Source organism: Prionailurus viverrinus, chromosome B2 (genome assembly GCF_022837055.1).
Source record: "Prionailurus viverrinus isolate Anna chromosome B2, UM_Priviv_1.0, whole genome shotgun sequence".
NCBI classification, from domain to species: domain Eukaryota; kingdom Metazoa; phylum Chordata; class Mammalia; order Carnivora; family Felidae; genus Prionailurus; species Prionailurus viverrinus.
In genome coordinates this window covers 71,798,615-71,819,209 of record NC_062565.1, presented here as the reverse complement: position 1 = coordinate 71,819,209, position 20,595 = coordinate 71,798,615, and the positions used below count along the sequence as shown (strand labels likewise).

Genomic DNA, 20,595 nt, shown 5'->3' with positions numbered 1-20,595 from the left:
TGGAACAAGATTACAAAGTTATTCATTCATATGATTAGTAGTTCAACAATTTATTTATTTCTCACAATTCTGTGGGTTGCCTGATTGACTGTTCTGCTGATCTGTCCTGGCATCATTCATGTGGAAATGCACCCATGCGGCAGATTGGCTGGGGGTGGGCTCAGCTGGGGGCTGTGGGCCACAGCACCTTGATCTTACCACATGTAGGCTCTCCGTAGAGCCACTTTGAGCTTTCTTACAGTGTGCTGGTCTCAAAGCAGACTTCTCAGGGGGAACATTTGAAGAATGTGGAGAGAGAACTAGAAAACCTTTTAAACAAAAGCTGTAAGACCTGTGTTACTTTTGCCACATTTTACCAGTCAAAACAAGTCACAAAGCCAGCCCAGATCCAAGAGAAGAGAAAATAGGCTCCACCTCTTCAGGAGAGAAGTGGAAGAGCCACATTGCGAAAAGCTTGTGGGATGGGAGATACTGACGCAAGCCATTTTTACAAACCATTACTACACCCCATGTAACTAAAACAATGCACATTCCTTCTGCATGCAAAGGATACTGATCACCACCACCCCCTGGCTCCTCCCATTATGGCACCTGCTTCAAGTTTGGGATTCAGTCATCTCAAATGTCTCAGATTCAAATGCAGAAGGATGACTTCCCTATGCCCTTGTGTGCAGCTGCTCAGATGTGCTTTTCTCCATCTGGAAACTTGTGAACAAAAGGTAAGTTTGTGCTCTCCACACACCCAACATGCAATGATGACACATGGACAGGAAAACTGCAACAGACAAATGATTATATGTGGTGCACTGTGGGGGTCCTGAAGAGAGCAGAAAGTAAGCACGGAAAAAGTGGGAAGTTCCCATCCTCAGGTAGATGGATTAGGAGTCCTCAAGTCATCCGGTGAGGGATAATTATGGAACCACCACCATTTCCTGAGCATTTACTATGCCAGGCACTGTTCTGAGCATTCTCCACATACTTTCTCATTTAACCTTCATCGCTAACTTGAGAAGAGAGGAACCTATTTGGCAACTGAGGAAAACCCAGTCTCAGACACAATAAGTGAACTAATTCATCTAAGCACCATGGCTAACGTAGTTGGAGGTGGGAAAGTTGAAAATAGCTTTGAACTTTCTAGCTTGGATATTCACTGGGATAGGGAAATAGAACAAGTGATAGGAAGTGGGAAAGTTGAGTTAACCTTTGGACGTGTGAATTTTGAGGTACCTGCAAGATATCTATGGGGAAGAACTAAGGGCTAGAAATACACATTGGCCTTCTTTAGAGATTTTTCAGTCTTTGAATTATTCAAACCTTAAATATGAGTCTGAATTACAATGTTTCCATCATAAAACTGCATTTTTTACTTGTCTCTCTTTTACTTAAATAAAGAAGTTGGAAAGGAAAGCAATTTGGGGATGAAATTGGCAAAATCCAAGACCTGCTCAATTTCAGCTTGTCTTGGTTAAAAGTGGCATATTTGTGGCTGGCATTTCTCATAAATCATTCTGTGGGCCATGGGTAGGTGGGGTGGCTCAGGGCTGATTTTTCTGCAGTACAATTCTCACCACAGTTCCCTTGAACTTGCACAAGAAAGCTCTAATTCTAGTGAGGGACGGATTTAGAATATTCATTTCTTTGCTGGGGAGAGTATACTCTTTGCATTGCGCCACATTGGAGGAATATTGGCTCTTTGGTCAATGGAGAGTCTCATTTCCTTGTAGAGGATAGTTCTTGTGTTTGAGTCTACCTTTGGTTTCTTTGTAAATCAATTGCAATTGAAAACATAGAAATGTCTCAACTGCTGAGCCATTGCCTAATTGTAAGCTTAATAGAAACAATGGCCTCTCAAGGATTGAAAATCAGGGCCATTGCAGTACTTCTGATATTTCTTGATACCCGCAAGGGGGATTGTACTGGCATCCTAGAGGGCTTCATGTGGAAGGAGACGTAAGAACAGTTGCATGGTGCTGCAGTTTGATTTAGAATCACTCTCTTAAAAAATGACAAAAATAAGCGGTGTCCCTGTTGGTCCTTTTTAATATTTAGCTGGCTGCCAGGTTCTATCACCCTTTGGTGTCTGGTAGGCAAGAACACAGACGGTCCAGTAACCACAGCAGCAACACTTTGACTTGTTTTCTGCCTGTCAGCTTTTTTCAACATCATATTCCTTTCAAAGCAGAGGTTTTCTCTTGCACTCATGCTCACTTCGTCTCTCTCGCCCTGTTTCTTCCTCCTTCTCCCCTCTCTCCTTGCATTCTCAGCAGACTAAAAAAGAACAAAGAAGTTTCATATAACTTCCTCCTGTTTTTTTCAGTTTCTAAATCATTCAACCTTAAATACGATAACGTTTCTATCATAAACAACATTTCTTACCTGTCTTTCTTTTACTTAAATAGGAGATATGGAAGAGAAAGCAATTACATGGCTACAGATTACCAAAATAAGGCCATTCTTTAAAAAAAAAAAGTTTATTTATTTATTTAGAGAGAGCAAGCACGAGTGGGGGAGGGGCAGAGAGGGGGGCGGGGAGACAGAATCCCAAGCAGGCTCCATGCTGACTAACATGGGGCTCCATCTCCCAAACTGTGAGATCAGGACCTGAGTCGAAATCAAGAGTCAGATGATTACTGAATGAGCCACCCAGATGCCCCAAGATAAGGCCATTCTTAAACCTTTGCATTTAGGCAGGATCCCATAAGCCCAAGTAGGTAAGCATGCATCCTTAAGGACTCTTGAAGGCAGATTCTGCTACCTCTTCCACCCTCACATTAAAAGTCTTGCTTGATGGGGCACCTGGGTGGCTCAGTCAGTTAAGTTCTGACTTTGGCTCGGGTCATGATCTCACAGTCTGTAGGTTCGAGCCCCACACTGGGCTCTCTTCTGTCAGCACGGAGCCTGCTTTGAATCCTCTGTCCTGTCTGCATGGCCCCTGCTCACATTCTCTCTCTCAAAAATAAATAATTAAACAAAAGAAAATTTTAAAAAAAGTCTTGCTTGACACTTTCCCCAGGGCCTCACTCTTAGGTACATTTATTAAAAATCTGCTGCCTGTATTCCAATTTCCCCTCTGTAACATTGCTAAGCAGGATATCTGACAAATATTTTTGAGTTTCTGCACCTCAAAAATCAACTTTTTTGTAGGATTACTTCAGGACTCTAAACTTCCCTGAAACATCTGTAGGCAGACATGACATTTTATCTCTTTTTGTTTTTTAAATGTCACCCCCTCAGGGAGTCCTTCCTGAAATTTGGTTATTTTCCTAGTCTCTGTACGTGTCTTTAATTGTGATTTATATATTTATTTGTTTGATTTGTTGTTTATTGTCTGTATCTCACAACAGACTCTAAACTCTGTGAGGGCAGAGACCATTTTTGAAATGTTTAACGTTGTGTTCCCAGTATGTTATACAGGATTTGTTTCTTTGTAAGTATTAAACAAATAATTTTCAAATGAATGAATGAACATTTCCTATTTGATAAACTCCTTTTAGATTTGATTGCAGAACAAAACCAAACCCAGTTTTTGAATTTAAATTGTTGGTATGGTTTCTGTTTCCCCTTTTACTTTGGCTGCTAAGGAAGCTCAGGTTAATGCTCACTCAGTATAGCTTTATTTGCTAATGAGCATAGTTGATTCCTTTCTTTTGCATGGCTTTTATTTTCTACTATTATAGTTATATTATTTTTGTTTTTTATTATAAGCCACCTCAAATATTTCTTGAAGGCAAGAACCATATAATAATAATAGTTAAAGTAAATATAAGATACTTTATAGTAAAATGATTTTTCAAGAACCTCCTGGAGACAATAGTGTGTACTATGAATGGTTAAGGCTATTAAATAATGATGTGCACAGTAACCAAAGAAACTTTAAATTGAAAAGGCCTTTTCACTCTTCAGTTATACGGTATTAGGTGAAAATAAGTAAGCATTACATATAAAACTGATCATATTCATCAGGAAAATAGTTAAACTTTCAAAAGGTAAAATCCACTTGAATTGCTGGAACATTACTACATTATTTATATATCATATTTATATATTTTTTTATATATCTATACACACAAGAATGTATATATACATGTATATGTTCTTGCAGACGCACTTAAAACTCCTTCCCTCTGTGACCTATAAGATGCCCTGCTGCCTTTTTCTAGAGAGAAAAATCCTGTCTAAAAAACATAATTCACAGATTTTACCACCTTAGGTAAATGGTGTTGGCAGTTGATCCCGGTTTGCAGTTCAGGACATGAAATCCTTCAGCTGACACTGAGATTTGTTTACAGCTGGCGGAGGTAGGGGGGAGGGAGCCTTCGGAGGGACTCTTGTGATGCTTTTAGTAATCTGTGGCCAGAAGAAGAAGCAGTGGTGAGGGAGCAAATCAATGACATCAGTGTCACCTGGGAAGATGGTATGACAACTGATGATTTATTAATAGAAAGGACAAGTATGGGAAAATGTCACACTTAGAAAATAAATGATTAGTGGCAAGAGAAGCTGGGAACCCATTTCAGATGAAAGAAGGAAGTACTTTTCCCAGCAACAAGACAGTATCTACTTCTGTGCCTGAGGGGGCAGGAATGAAAACAAGGATAGGTTTGGTTTTCTCCCTGGGTAGAGAGTGAAGGAATGGGTAATGTGGATAATGCAGTTTTTTTTTAATGTTTTATTTATTTTGGGGGGAGAGCACATGAGCTGGGGAGGGACAGAGAGAGAAGACAAAGGACCCCAAGTGTGAGCCCCATGTGGGGTTCAAACTCACAAACCGTGAGATCATGATCGGAGCCAAAGTCGGACTTTCAACCGACTGAGCCACCCAGGTGCCTTGGATAATGCAGGTTTTGAACCCAGTAAGGAATGGAGGGTCCACTGGCTTCCTCAGTCCCTGTTCCTGGTTCTCTGGGGTGGGGGGATATAGCCAGGGGACAAATGGAGAGTGATTTGCCTTCTGCTTACTGTTACTTTTCCTCTATGCATAGCTAGGAATAGTGTCCATCACCCAGAGTTCCATCTTGCACCTGGGGAAACATTTAGTTGCCAAGCGCCTGTTTTCTCAACCCTCATATCATTTCCTTCTTGGATTCCACATTCATGCTGGGCTAATAATAAGGTGCGTTGCTCTCCAGTTGTGTGAGGGAGGTATATAATCACACCCACATTCCTTGGGGGTTCTGAACCAACTGGAAAAAACCAAACAACCCTGGCATGTAGATAGTATTTGTTTTGTGATGTTGGTTGTGGTTTTTAGCCATTTCCCCTTCCTAGTAGCACCCAATTTCCTTGTATAGAATGTCCTCTCCTCCACTGTGGCCGGTTCCCATGGGACAATTGATAAACTGCCTGCCCTGTCCTGGTCAGTTGAATCCACCCTACAGTCGCACATTTGGGCCGCACCAGTCTTTTGTTCTCAGGACAGAAGCTGCTATAAACATACTTGCACATGTCTCCTGGTGTTTGTGTGAAAAGAGCGGCTTTGCTAGGTCATAGGGTACGTACATGTTATTGCCAAAGTGTTTTCCGAAGTGGTGCTTCTGATTTGCACTCCCATAAGTAGCAGATGACAATTCTCACTGTTCTGTGACCATGATAACACTTGACACTTTCCAAAACTTACATTTTCCCCACTTGTTTTGAATAAAATATCATTGTGGTTTAATTTGCATCTATCTGATGTTGAAGAGGTTGAACATTTTTTATTTTTTTTGTAACTCTACTGAAATGTAATTCATATACCTTACAATTCACTTATTTAAAGTGTACAATTCAAAACCTTTTTGTTTATTTACGCAGTTCTGCGGCCATCACCACAAGCAACTTCAGAACATTTTCATCATCTTCCAGAGCAGTCCTATAGCCACTAGCAGTCATTTCTCACCCTTCCCCCACCCCAACCCCAAATACATCAGTCCTGGTAACTTTCTGTCTCTATAGATTTATCTACTCTGGACATTTCCCATAAATGAAATCATGTAACATGTGGTTCTTTGTGAGCAGATTCTTCTACTGAGAACAATGCTTTTAAGCTTCATCCATGTTTTTTTTAAATTTTTTTAACGTTTATTTATTTTTGAGACAGAGAGAGACAGAGCACGAACGGGGGAAGGTCAGAGAGAGGGAGACACAGAATCTGAAACAGGCTCCAGGCTCTGAGCTGTTAGCACAGAGCCCGATGCGGGGCTCGAACTCACGGACCGCGAGATCATGACCTGAGCCGAAGTCGGCCACTTAACCGACTGAGCCACCCAGGCGCCCCGAAGCTTCATCCATGTTGAGAGTGTGCCATGATCAGTACTTCATTACTTTTTATTGCCAAATAATAGTCCGTTCTGTGGATATGCAACACATTATCCATTCATCAGTTGAATGATATATAGAAATCCAACATGCATTGTTTCCACTTTTTTTTAACTTGTTTTCTTTTTTATTTTTTTAAATTTACATCCAAATTCGTTATCATATAGTGAAACAATGATTTCAGGGGTAGATTCCTTAGTGCCGCTTACCCATTTAGCCCATCCCCCCTCCCACCACCCCTCCAGCAACCCTCAGTTTGTTCTCCATAATTATGAGTCTCTGCTGTTTTGTCCCCCTCCCTGTTTTTATATTATTTTTGTTTCCCTTCCCTTATGTTCATCTGTTTTGTATCTTAAAGTCCTCATATGAGTGAAGTTATATGATATTTGTTTTTCTCTAATTTTGCTTAGCATAATACCCTCCAGTTCTATCCACGTAGTTGCAAATGGCAAGATTTCATTCTTTTTGATTACTGAGTAATACTCCTTTACACACACACACACACACACACACCACATCTTCTTTATCCATTCATCCATCAATGAACATTTGGGCTCTTTCCGCTCTTTGGCTATTGTTGATGGTGCTGCTATAAACATGGGGGTGCATGTGTCCCTTCAAAACAGCACACCTGTATCCCATGGATAAATCCCTAGTAGTGCAACTGCTGGGTTGGAGGGTAGTTCTATTTTTAGTTTTTTGAGGAACCTCCGTACTGTTTTCTAGAGTGGCTGCACTAGCTTGCATTCCCAGAGTTGTTTCCACTTATAAACAGTGTGTACAAATTTTCATGTGGATATATATTTTCCTTTCTCTTGCATATATACTAGGAGTGGAATTGCTAGCTCATATGGTTAATTTTATTGTTAACCTTTTGAGGAACTGCCAGTGGCTACAGTTCCATGGTGGCTGTGCCATTTTACATTCCCATCAGTAGTGTCGGAGGTTTCCAGTTTCTCCATATATTCACCCATATAGTATCTGTCTTTTGATTGTAGTCATCCTAGTGTATGCCAAGTGGTATCTCAGTTTGGTTTTGATTTATATTTCCCTGATAGCTGGTGATGTTGAGCATCTCTTCATATGCTTACAAACCATTTGTATATGTGTCTTCTTTGGAGAAATGTCTATTCAGATCATTTGCCTATTTTAAAAATTGGTTTCTCTTTTTATTATTCAATAGTAAGAATTTGTTACATATTCTATTTAAAATGTCCCTTACTATATAATAGAATTACCAAAAATCTTCTACCATTTGTTAGGGTGTCTTTTCATTTTCATTTTCTTATTTATTTTTAGTTTTAGTTTTTAGTTTTAAATTTATACCCAAGTTAGCATATACTGCAACAATGATGTCAGGAGTAGAGTCCTTAATGCCCCTTACCTTTTTAGCCTATCCCCCTCCCACAACCTCTCCAGCAACCCTCTGTTTGTTCTCTATATTTAAGTCTCTTATGTTTTGTCTCCTTCTTTGTTTTTATATTCGTTTTGCTTCCCTTCCCTTATGTTCATCTGTTTTGTATCTTAAATTCCTCTTGTGAGTGAAGTCATATGATATTTGTCTTTCTACAAATGACTAATTTCACTTAGCATAATACCTTCCAGTTCAATCCACGTAGTTGCAAATGGCAAGATTTCATTCTTTTTGATAGCCGAGTAATACTCCATTGTGTGTGTGTGTGTGTGTGTGTGTGTGTGTATGTATATGTATGTATATATATATATATATACATATATATATATATATATATATATATATATATATATATATATACCACATCTTCTTTATCCATTAATCCATCGATGGACGTTTAGGCTCTTTCCATACTTTGGCTATTGTCGATAGCACTGCTATAGAAATTGGGATCCATGTGCCCCTTCAAAACAGCACACCTGTATCCCTTGGATAAATACCTAGTAGTGCAATTGCTGGGTCGTAGGGTAGTTCTATTTTTAATTTTTTCAGGAGCCTCAATACTGTTTTCCAGAGTGGCTGTACCAGTTTGCATTCCTACCAGCAGTGAAAAAGAGATCCTCTTTCTCCGCATCCTTGCCAACATCTGTTGTTGCCTGAGTTGTTAATGTTAGCCATTCTGACAGGTGTGGTTTTGATTTGTATTTCCCTAATGATGAATGATGTTGAGCATTTTTCCATGTGTAGGTTGGCCATCTGGATGTCTTCTTTGGAGAAGTGTCTATTCATGTCTCTTGCCCATTTCTTCACTGGACTATTTGTTTTTTGGGTGTTGAGTTTGATAAGTTCTTTATAGATTTTGGATACTAACCCTTTATCTGATATATCATTTGCAAATATCTTCTCCCATTCTGTCGGTTGCCTTTTAGTTTTGCTGATTGTTTCCTCTGCTGTGCAGAAGCTTTTTATTTTGATGAGGTCCCAATAGTTTATTTTTGCTTTTGTTTCCCTTGCTTCCGGAGACATGTTGAGTAAGAAGTTGCTGTGGCCAAGGTCAAAGAGGTTATTGCCTGCTTTCTCCTCTAGGATTTTGATGGCTTCACCTGTCTTATGTTTAGGTCTTTCATCCATTTTGAGTTTATTTTTGTGTATGGTGTAAGAAAGTGGTCCAGGTTCATTCTTCTGCATGTCGGTGTCCAGTTTCCCCAGCACCATTTGCTGAAGAGACTGTCTTTATTCCATTGGATATTTTTTCCTGTTTTGTCAAAGATTAGTTGGCCATACGTTTGTGGGTCCACTTCTGGGTTCTCTATTCTGTTCCACTGATCTGAGTGTCTGTTTTTGTGCCAGTACCTTACTTTCTTCATGATTACAGCTTTATAACATACCTTGAAGTCCAGGATTGTGGTGCCTCCAGCTTCGGTTTTCTTTTTCAGGATTGCTTTGGCTATTTGGGGTCTTCTCTGGTTCTGTACAAATTTTAGAATTGTTTGTTCTAGCTCTGTGAAAAATGGTGGTGTTATTTTGATAGGGATTGCATTAAATATGTCGATTGCTTTGGGTAGTGTCAACATTTTAACAATATTTGTTCTTCCAGCCCATGAGCATGGAATATTTTTTCCCTTTTTTTTTTGTGCCTTCTTCAATTTCCTCATTAGCTTTCTATAGTTTTTTCCCTTTTTTTGTGCCTTCTTCAATTTCCTCATTAGCTTTCTATAGTTTTCGGTGTATAGCTTTTTCACCTCTTTGGTTGGGTTTATTCCTAGATATTTTATGGTTTTTTTTGTGCAATTATAAATGAGATCAATTCCTTGATTTTCTCTTTCTGTTGCTTCATTATTGGTATGTAGGAATACAACCAATTTCTGTGCAGTGATTTTATATCCTGCAACTTTGCTGAATTCATGGATCAGTTCTAGCAGTTTTTGGTAGAATCTTTCAGGTTTTGCATACAGAGTATTGTGTCGTCTGTGAAGAGTGAAAGTTTGACTTCCTCCTTGCTGATTTGGATGTCTTTCATTCATTTGTGTTGTGTGATTGCAGAGGCTAAGGCTTCCAATACTATGTTGAATAACAGTGGTGAGAGTGGACATCCCTGTCATGTTCCTGACCTTAGGGGGAAATCTCTCAGTTTTTCCCCATTGATGATGATACTAGTGGTGGGTCTTTCATATATGGCTTTTATGGTTTTGAGGTATGCTCCTTCTATCCCTACTTTCTTGAGGGTTTTTATCAAGAAAGGATGCTATAATTTGTTAAATGCTTTGTTTGCATCTATTGAGAGGATCATGTGGTTGTTATTCTTTCTTTTATTAATGTGATATATCACAGTGATTGATTTGCAGATATTAAACCAGCCCTGCATTCCAGGAATAAATCCCACTTGGTCATAGTGAATAATCCTTTTAATGTATTGTTGGATCCAGCTGGTTAGTGTCTTGTTGAGAATTTTTGTACCCATGTTCATTAGGAGATTGGTCTGTACTTCTTTTTAGTGGGGTCTTTGTCTGGCTTTGGAATCAAGGTAGTGCTGGTCTCCTAGAATGAGTTTGGAAGTTTTTCTTCCATTTCTATTTTTTTGGGAACAGTTTCAAGAGAATAGGTGTTAACTCTTCATCAAATGTTTGGTAGAATTCCCCCTGGAAAGCCATCTGGCCCTGGACTCTTGTTTTTTGGCAGATTTTTGATTACTGATTCAATTTCTTTCCTGGTTATGGGTCTGTTCAAATTTTCTATTTCTTCCTGTTTCAGTTTTGGTAGTTTATATGTTTCTATGAATTTGTCCATTTCTTCCAGATTGCCCAATTTGTTGGCATAAAATTGTTCATAATATTCTCTTATTATTGTTTGTACTTCTGCTGTGTTGGTTGCAATCTCTCCTCTTTCATTTGTGATTTTATTTATTTGGATCCTTTCCTTTTTCTTGTGAAAAAACTGACTAGATGTTTATAGATTTTGTTAATTCTTTTAAAGAACAAGCTCCTGGGTTCATTGATCTGTTCTACTGTTTTTTGTTTTGTTTTGTTTTGTTTTGTTTTGTGTTTTGTTTTTTGTTTTTTTGGTGTTGATAGCATTGATTTCTGCTCTAATCTTTATTATTTCCTGTATTCTGCTGGTTTCGGGTTTTATTTGCTGTTCTTTTTCCAGCTCTTTTAGGTGTAAGGTTAGGTTGTGTATCTGAGACCTTTTTCCTTCTTTAGGAAGGCCTGGATTGCTATATTCTTTTCTCTTATGACTGCCTTAGCTGCGTCCCAGAGGTTTTGGGCTGTGATGTTATCATTTTCATTGGCTTTCATGTACTTTTAAATTTCCTCTTTGACTTCTTGGTCAGCCCATTCATTCATTAGTAGGGTGTTCTTTAGTCTCCAAGTATTTGTTAGCTTTCCAAATTTTTTCTTGTGGTCAATTATGAGTTTCATAGAGCTGTGGTCTGAATATATGCAAGGTATGATCTTGATCTTTTTGTACTTTTTGAGGGTTGACTTGTGTCTCTGGAGAATGTTCCATGTGCACTGGAGAAGAATGTGCATTTTGATGCTTTAGTACAAAATGTTCTGAATATATCTGTTAAGTCCATCCAGTCTAGTGTGTCATTCAAAGCCATTGTTCCCTCGTTGATTTTCTGTTTACATGATTTGTCCATTGTTGTAAGTGGGGTGTTAAAGTTCCCTACTATTATGGTATTATTATCAATGAGTTTCTTTATGTTTGTGATTAATTGATTTATATATTCAGGTGTGCCATATTTGGAGCATAAATGTTTATAATTTTTAGATCTTCTTGGTGGATAGACCACTTAGTTATGATATAGTACCCTTCTTCATCTCTCGTTACAGTCCTTATTTTAAAATCTTGATTTTCTGGGGTGTCTGCATGGCTTAGTCACTTAAATGTCTGACTTTGGCTCAGGTCATGATCTCATGGTTCACGAGTTCGAGCCCCGTGTTGGACTCTATGCTGACAGTTCAGAGCCTATAGTCTGCTTCAGATTCTGTGTCTCCCCCTCTCTGTGACCTTCTGGTACTCATTCTCTGTCTATCTCTGTCTCAAAAGTAAATAAAACATTTAAAAAAAAATCTAGATTGTCTGATAAGTATGGCTACTCTGGCTTTCTTTTGGTGCCCATGAGCATGTTTGATGGTTCTCCATCCACTTAATTTCAATATGAAGGTGTCTTTAGGTCTAAAATGGGTCTCTTGTAAACAGCATAGAGATGGATCTTGTTTTCTTATCCATTCTGATACACTATGTCTTTTGATTGGAGCGTTTAGTCCATTGATGTTTAGAATGAGTACTGAAAGATATGAATTTATTGCCATTGTGTTGCCTGTAGAGTTGGGAGTTTCTGGTGGTGTTCTCTGGTCCTTTCTAGTCTTTGTTGCTTTTGGTCTTTTTTTTTTTCATCTTTTATCCTCTGAGAGAGTCCCCCTTAAATTTCTTGCAGGGCTGGTTAGCGGTCACAAACTCCTTTAATTTTTGTTTATCTGGGAAACTTTTTATCTCTCCTGTTTTGAATGACAGGCTTGTGGATAAGGAATTCTTAGCTGCATATTTTTCTGATTCAGCACATTGATTATATCCTGCCACTCCTTTCTGGCCTGCAGAGTTTCTGTGGATAAGTCTGCTGTGAACCTGATCTGTCTTCTCTTGTAGGATAAGGACTTTTTCTCCTTGCTGCTTTCATCATTCTTTCCTTGCCTGAGTATTTTGTGAATTTGACTATGATATGCCTTGTTGATGGTTGGTTTTTGTTTAATCTAATGAGAGTTCTCTATGCTCCTGGATTTTGATGTCTGTTCCCAGGTTGGGAAGTTTTCTGCTAGGATTTGCTCATATAACCCTTATACCCCCTTTTCTCTCTCTTCATCTTCTGGGACTTCTATGATTCTGATGTTATACCTTTTTAATGAGTCACTAAGTTCTCTAATTCTTATATCATACTCTTTTGCCTTAGTTTCCCTCTTTTTTTTTCCTGCTTCATTATTCTCCTAGTTTGTCCTCTATATCACTGATTCACTGCTCTGCTTCATCCATCTTTGCCACCGTAGCATCTATTTGAGATTGCAGCTCAGTTATAGCATTTTTTATTTCATCCTGACTAGATTTCACTTCTTATATCTCTGCAGAAATGGATTCTAATCTATTTTCAACCCCAGCTAGTATTCTTATTATCATGATTCTAAATTCTGGTTCAGACATCTGTTTTGATTAAGTCCCTGGCTGTCATTTCTTCCTGTTCTTTCTTCTGGGGTGAATTCTTTTGTCATTTGAACGAGGAAAAGGAATTAATAAAGTAAAACCAATAAAAATTTAAAAATTTAAAACCACACCAAAAAATCAAATAAATGAAGCTAGATCCTAGGTGTATTTTGGTCTGGTTGTTGAAAGAAGATTGATAGATTAGAGAAAAAAGAGAAAGATAAGAAAAGAAAAAAAAGGAAAATGTTTGAAAATTTGAAAAAAATGAATACAATAAAATAGAATAAAATGAAATAATGAAAGTGAAAGTGAATTTTAAAAAATTACAAAAAGTAAAAAATACAGTAGAAAAAATTAAAGAAAAATCTTTTTAATAAAAATGGAACATAAAAATAAATTTTTTCTTTTTGTATTCAAGAATAAGAAAAGAAAAATTAAAAAAATGGAATAGATAGACCAGCAAACAGAATGAAGTACGATTGAAATTATATCTGGTTTCTCCTAGAAGAAAAACTATGAAGGACTTTATAGTCTGTAAATTAAGCAGTCAGGCCAACTTGTGTTGTTCCTGAAGAGCGAGTTTGGCCCAGTTCGGCGGGACTTAGTGTAACAGCTCCATTCTCCACTAGATAGCACTGCTTAACTTACTGGGGTGGATTGCTGTGGTGCATGTAGGCATCTATGCACATGCGTGGTAGGGGTGAAAATGGTGTCACCCAGCTACCCAGTCTCTATTATCAGAGCTCTGTGCTCTCCCAGACAGGCAATCAGGCACACCTCTCCTTTGTCCCTGGCTTCCATCCACTCCCTGCTTCTACACTATCCATGACCAAGCCATCAGGCTGCCACCTCCCTCCTGAGTTTTATCTCAGATGCAGCTGTATTACCCAATCCTTCACTTCTCAGGGACTACGGCTTTGACCTACTCAGATTTTCTGGGGGAGAATCTCGCTGAGCAATGGCTGGGTGCTGGCCTGCCCCCAGGAACGTTTAGGAGACCACACTGCTGCCGATGCCCAGAGACTGCAGCTGGGTGCCAGCCCATCACAGAAAAAGTTCACACGATCCTGTAGCAGCAGTGTTTCAGGGATTATGGTAAATCACAACACACATCTGGTGCCAGGCTTCACCCTTATTGTCTTTGTTCCAATACCAGCAAATGTGGTTGTTTTCCAGGTCCTCGAGGACCTTTGCCTGTGGTAGGGCCGCCCAGCCTCTACCAAATGTCCTCCCAGCAGGGAAACCGCCACTGCCCATGTAACTCCAAGGGGTCCTCGGACTTTGCTCTCTGCTCCCCAGGATTTGCCCTTCCCACCAGAACTCCTCCAGTTATCAAGCTGCAGAGTTCCAGAATCTGTGCTCCCACTGTTTATAGAGTCTTAATGGAATTAAAAACCTCTCCTTTCTCCTTTCTCCCTTTTTTTCCCAGTCCCTTGCAGCTGTTTCCACTCTCCCTTTTCTCTCTAGCTGCTTTCCGGGGGGGGGGGGGTGTTTTTCCTGTACTTGCTCCCCCCTCTCCCCCAGCTCTGTTCTCTCTCCATAAGCAAAAACAGCTCCTTGCCCTCCACAGCTTCTCTCTCCCCAGTTCACCTCTCCATGCTGTGTACCTGCCGAGTTCTGTGGTTCAGGTTGTGCAGATTGTTGTGTTAATCTTCAAATCAGTTTTCTAGGTGTGCGAGATGGTCTACTGTTGATCTGGCTGCATTTCAGGGATGAAAGATGCAAAAAAAAACTTCTATTCTGTTCTGCCATCTTGGCCCCTCCCCCGTCTTTTTATTTTCTTGATAGTGTCCTCTGAAGCAGAAAATTTTCAATTTCAATAATGTCTATTTTATCATTTTGTTATTGTTGCTTTTGCTTTTGGTATCATATCTAAGAATCCATTGACTAGTTCAAAGTCATAAAGATTTTTGTCTGTACTTTCTTCTAGAGTTTTATGGCTTTAGCTCTCACATTTAGATGATAAATTTTGGGTTAAATTTTGTATATCGTGTAAGTTATGGGTCTAACTTCATTGTTTTGCATGTGGGTATCCAGTTGTCCCAGCACCATTTCTTGAAAAGACTATTCTTTCTCCCCATTTAATTGTCTTGGCATACTTGTTGAAAATCAATTGACCCTAAATGTGAGGGTTAAAACTAATTCTATTTTAATGATCTTTATGTCTTTTGTTACACTAGTACCACATTTTCTTGATTACTGTAGCATTGTTGTACATTTTGTAATTGGGAAGTATGAGCCAGCCAAATCTGTTATTTTTCAAAATTGTTTTGCCTATTCTGGGTTCCTTAGATTTCCATGTAAATTTTAAATTCATTGTGTTGATTTCTGCCAAGAAGCCAAGTATGATTTTAATAGGGATTGCGTTGTTTGTGTAGATCAGTTTGGAGAGTATTGCCATCTTTACAGTATTAAGTCTTCCAAACTGTGAACACTGAATGTCTTTCCATTTATTTCAGGTCTTCTTTAATTTCTTTCAACAATATGTTATAATTTTCAGAGTATAAGTTTTGTACTTCTGTTAAGTTCATTCTTTTTTTATATTTTTTATAGTTTATTTATTTTGAAAGATAGAGGGATAGAGAGAGAATCTCAAGCAAGCTCCATGCCGTCAGCATGGAGCCCGATGTGGCTCTTGAATTCATGAACCGTAAGATCCTGACCTGAGCCAAAGTCAGACACTTAACTGACTGAGCCACCCAAGCGCCCCTGTTAAATTTATTTTTAAGTGTGTGGTGCTTTTTGGTGCTATTGTAAATTGATTTTTTTTTTAATTTCACTTTTGATTTGTTCATTGCTACTGTGTAGAAATACAATTGATTTATAGGTATTTATAGTTATTGTATAGGTATTGTGTCCTGCAACCTAGCTGAACTTATTTTTTGGTTTAGTGGTTTTTAACAGACACTTTAGGATTTTCTACAGAAGAAAGAGGATGTCATCTGCAAGTAGAGATAATTTTACTTCTTTTCTAATCTGGATGCCTTTTGTTTGTTTTTCTTTCTTAATTGCCCTGGCTAAAACAGCCAGTGCAATGTTGAATAGAAATGGCAAAAGCAACATCTTTTTCATTTTTCTGATCTTAAGGGGAAAGCATCCAGTCTTTCATCATTAAGTATGATGGCAGCTGTGGGAATGCAAGCTGGTGCAGCCACTGTGAAAAACAGTATGGAGGTTCCTCAAAAAAACTAAAAATAGAACTACCCTACAACCCAGCAATTGCACTACTAGGCATTTACCCAAGGGATACAGGTGTGCTGTTTCAAAGGGACAAGTGCACCCCCATGTTTATAGCAGCACTATCAATAATAGCCAAAGTATGGACAGAGCCCAAATGTCCATTGATGGATGAATGAATAAAGAAGATGTGGTATATATATATACAATGGAGTATTACTCAACAATCAAAAAGAATGAAATCTTGCCATTTGAAACTACGTGGATAGAACTGGAGGGTATTATGCTAAGTGAAATTAGTCAGTCAGAGAAAGACAAAAATCATATGAATTTACTCATATGAGGACTTTAAGAGACAAAACAGATGAACATAAGGGAAGGGAAACAAAAATAATATAAAAACAGGGAGGGGGACAAAACAGACTTATAATTATGGAGAGCAAACAGGGTTGCTGGAGGGGTTGTGGGAGGGGGGATGGGCTAAATGGGTAAGGGGCACTAAGGAATCTACTCTTGAAATCATTGTTGCACTATATGCTAACTAATTTGGATGTAAATTTTAAAAAATAAAAAGTAAAACAAATTAAAATTAAAAAAAAAGTATGACGGCAGCCATGAGTTTTTCATAGATACCCTTAATCAGACTGAGGAATCTCCCTTCTATTTCTAGTTCATTGATTGCTTTTATATCATGAAGAGTGTTGAATTTTGTTAATTGCCTTTTCTGTGTCTATTGAGATGGTCATATGGTTTTTGTCCCTTATCATACTGTATGATGCATTACATTAATTGATTTTAGATGTTAAGTTTGATCATTTTAAAATATATTCACAGACCATTTGTGTTCTTCTGTTAAACACTGTTCATGTTGTTTGGCCTTTTCTACTGGATTGCTTGTCTTTTTCTTACTGATGTATAATAATTTTTATATAGCCTAAATATATTTATCAGTTATGTGAGTAATGAAATATTTTCTCCAGATTTGTGGTTTGTCTCATAAAACCCTCTTGTTGTGAGGTATTTTGATGAACACTAGATCCTTAACCTCAATGTTATAAAATTTTTAAATCTTTATGGTTTGTACTTTTGAAGACCTAAGAAAGCTTTCTTGGGGCACCTAGATGGCTCAGTTGGTTAAGTGTCCAACTCTTGATTTTGGCTCAGGTCATGATCTCATGGTCCTGGGATTGAGCCCCACATTGGGCTCTGCACTGAGCATGGAGACTGCATGGGATTCTCTCTCTACCTCTCTCTGCTCCTCTCCCCTGCTTGTGTGTTCTCTCTGTCTCAAAATAAATAAATAAACTTAAAAAAAAAGGGGCACCTGGGTGGCCCAGTTGGTTAAGCATCTGACTTTGGCTCAGGTCATGATCTCACGTTCATGATTTTGAGCCCTGCATGGGTCTCTGTGCTGACAGCTCAGAGCCTGGAGCCTGCTTTGGATTCTGTGGCTCCCTCTCTCTCTGCCCCTCTCCCACTTGTGCTCCTGCTTCTCTTGCTCTCAAAAATAAATAAACATTAAAAAAATTCTTTAATAATAAAATTTAAAAAAATATTCCTCTTCTGGTAATTATATTCTCCTTAGTTGTCTTGCCATTCAGTTAAATCTCTATTCCACATGGAATTGACTTTTTTAAAGGAGTGAGGTAGGAACAGATATCTCATTTTTCTATGTGAATATCCAATTTTTTTTTAATAGCCAGTTGTTTTGGACACAATTAATGCAACTCCTCCAACTCACTCAGATTCACCTTGCCCAGAGTCCTCAGCTGATTACTCTTGGTGAGCTCCTGGTGACTCTACAGCTGCTGCAGCTGTTGCCTCGTCTACCGGTGCTGCCATTTGTCTCAACTTTCCCCCCCCGGCGTGCCAGCTGCAGCATTGCCCCATCGTGTCTGTTGTCATGGGAGTACCAGTGGATCTGGCACCCAGGCCCAACCCAGATGGACTCATAGAGTGTCTGGCTCCTCCTGCCACTGCCTCCTCTGGATAAAATCCAACACTACAAGGCATGGGATCTTGGCATGAGTGTCCTATAGGTGAACCAAAGGGACCGAGTGATAACAGCCTGGAATTGTGGTGGGGTTAGTGCTTTCTGAGACAAACTTTGAGCAGTGAGGAATAGAAGACAAGTGAAAACCAGCAGATTAATTCTCCTCTCATCCTCCCTCTGGTAGACTGTTGTGAAGCATGATGCATCTGAACAGCCTGTCTTCAAATGTTCAGCATGACTGAGCAGTGAGCACCCAGCTGTGTCTGTGAGACTCAGAAATGTATTTGTTTCACCCTCCTTTCCAGCCTCACTGTTCTTCACTTTTTGTTGCCCTGGGATTAGATGTCCCAGTAAAGAAGTAGCCCTTAAGCTTTACCCCAGACTCTAGTTTCTTAAAAAAAAAAAAAAAAAGGACTAAGAAAATTTTCTCGTTTTTTTATTTACTCACCTACCTGCAATGCCTATTATAGCATAAATCAAGTTTCCCTAAATGTGTCTGTTTCAAAAGTGTATATTTTGTTCCATTGATCTATTTGTGTAGCTTTGCCACTACCACCCATTTTCAAAAACTATTATTATAGGGGCACCTGGGTGGCTCAGTCAGTTAAATGTCTGACTTTGGCTCAGATCATGATCTCACGGTTCATGGGTTCAAGCCCTGTGTTGGGCTCTGTGCTAACAGCTTGGAGCCTGGAGCCTGCTTCAGAATATGTGTCTCCCTCTCTCTCTGCTCCTCATACACTCACACTATCTCTGTCTCAAAAATAAATAAACATTAAAAAATATTTTTAACTATTATTATAGTTTGATCATATGTCCCCAAAGCTCATTCATCTTCAGGTGATTCAGGGTCATAATATGTTAAATATTTAGTACTTACCTGGATTCACGTTATCATGAGCAGAAGAGTTTATATGAAGTTGAAATAATATGTTCTTTAGCTGTCTGATAGAAGTCACCTGACAACTTTATGGGGCTTGACATTTTTTTCTGGGAAAAATTTTGAATTACCGCTTCAATTTCTTTCATGGTTAGAGATTATTTCTTAATATACTTACACTTGAATCAGTTTTGGTAAGTTATATTTTTTCAGTTTTGATAAGCTGTATTTTCAAGTTATTGATATAAAGTTCACAATTTCCTTTTATTTTCTGTTCAACATCTGCAAAATTTGGTATTATTTCCTTTTTCATTTTTAATTGTGCTTACGTTGAATCCTCTCATTTTTCTTGATTAAACTTGCTAGAAGTTTGTCAATTTTATCAGCATTTTCAAAGAACCAGCTTTTGATGTTCTCACTCCCATTTATTGTATATTTTCTCTTTTATTAATATCTTATAATTATTTTCTTGTTTATGTCTTTAGTTTACTTTTTGAGTGTATTCTATTTGCACTTTAAACTTATTTTTTTATTTTTAATTTTTTTCACTTACTCATTTATTACCACCATTTACATGCTTCCAATCAAACCCAGAAATCTATGTATAAGAGCTGAAAAGATATAAAAACATCAAGATTCAGTTTTATGCACTTTCCTCACACATTTGCTCACACTCTTACTTCATTTATTCTCATTCTGCTCTTCTTCCAGCTAATGTATAACTTAGTGTTAAATTTTTTCAAGATCAAAAACTCTCATGATATGAATGAATCATTTGCTTCTCTGTACTACCCTATATTCCTGTAACATACTTTTTGACCTATTGCCTTTTTCCCCTATTTTATTTATTTATTTATTTATTTATTTATTTATTTATTTATTGTTTAATTTACATCCAAGTTAGTTAGCATATAGTGCAACAATGATTTCAGGAGTAGATTCCTTAATTCCTCTTACCCTTTTAGCCTATCCCCCCCCCACAACCCCTCCAGCAATCCTGTTCTCTATATTTGAGTCTCTTATGTTTTGTCCCCCTCCTTGTTTTTATATTCGTTTTGCTTTCCTTCACTTATGTTCATCTGTTTTGTATCTTAAATTCCTCTTGTGAGTGAAGTCATATGATATTTGTCTTTCTCTGACTAATTTCACTTAGCATAATACCCTCCAGTTCCATCCACGTAGTTGCAAATGGCAAGATTTCATTCTTCTTGATTGCCAACTAATTCTCCATTGTGTGTGTGTATATATATATATATATATATATATATATATAACACATCTTCTTTATCTATTCATCCATTGATGGACATTTGGGCTCTTTCCATACTTGGTTATTGTCGGTAGCACTGCTATAAACATTGGGGTCCATGTGCCCCTTTGAAACAGCACACCTGTATCCTATTCTCAGCCAAATACCTAGTAGTGCAATTGCTGGGTCGTAGGGTAGTTCTATTTTTAGTTTTTTGAGGAGCCTCCATACTGTTTTCCAGAGTGGCTGCAGCAGCTTGCATTCCCACCAACAATGCAAAAGAGATCCTCTTTCTCCGCATCCTCAACCAACATCTGTTGTTGCCTAAGTTGTTAATGTTAGCCATTCTGACAGGTGTCAGGGGGTATCTCATTGTGGTTTTGATT

At 38.3% G+C, this 20,595-nt stretch overlaps 1 protein-coding gene across 2 annotated transcripts in view; it reads left to right on the top strand.

The window, feature by feature from the left end:
- Nucleotides 1-476: 476 nt before the first annotated feature.
- LCA5 (lebercilin LCA5) overlaps nt 477-20,595 on the top strand; it is a 146,656-nt gene continuing 126,537 nt past the window's right edge. For both annotated transcript variants that reach the window (XM_047860418.1, XM_047860415.1), the window contains exon 1: nt 477-719. The gene's annotated coding sequence lies outside the window, so the exon portion shown is untranslated. The remainder of the gene's footprint in view (nt 720-20,595) is intronic.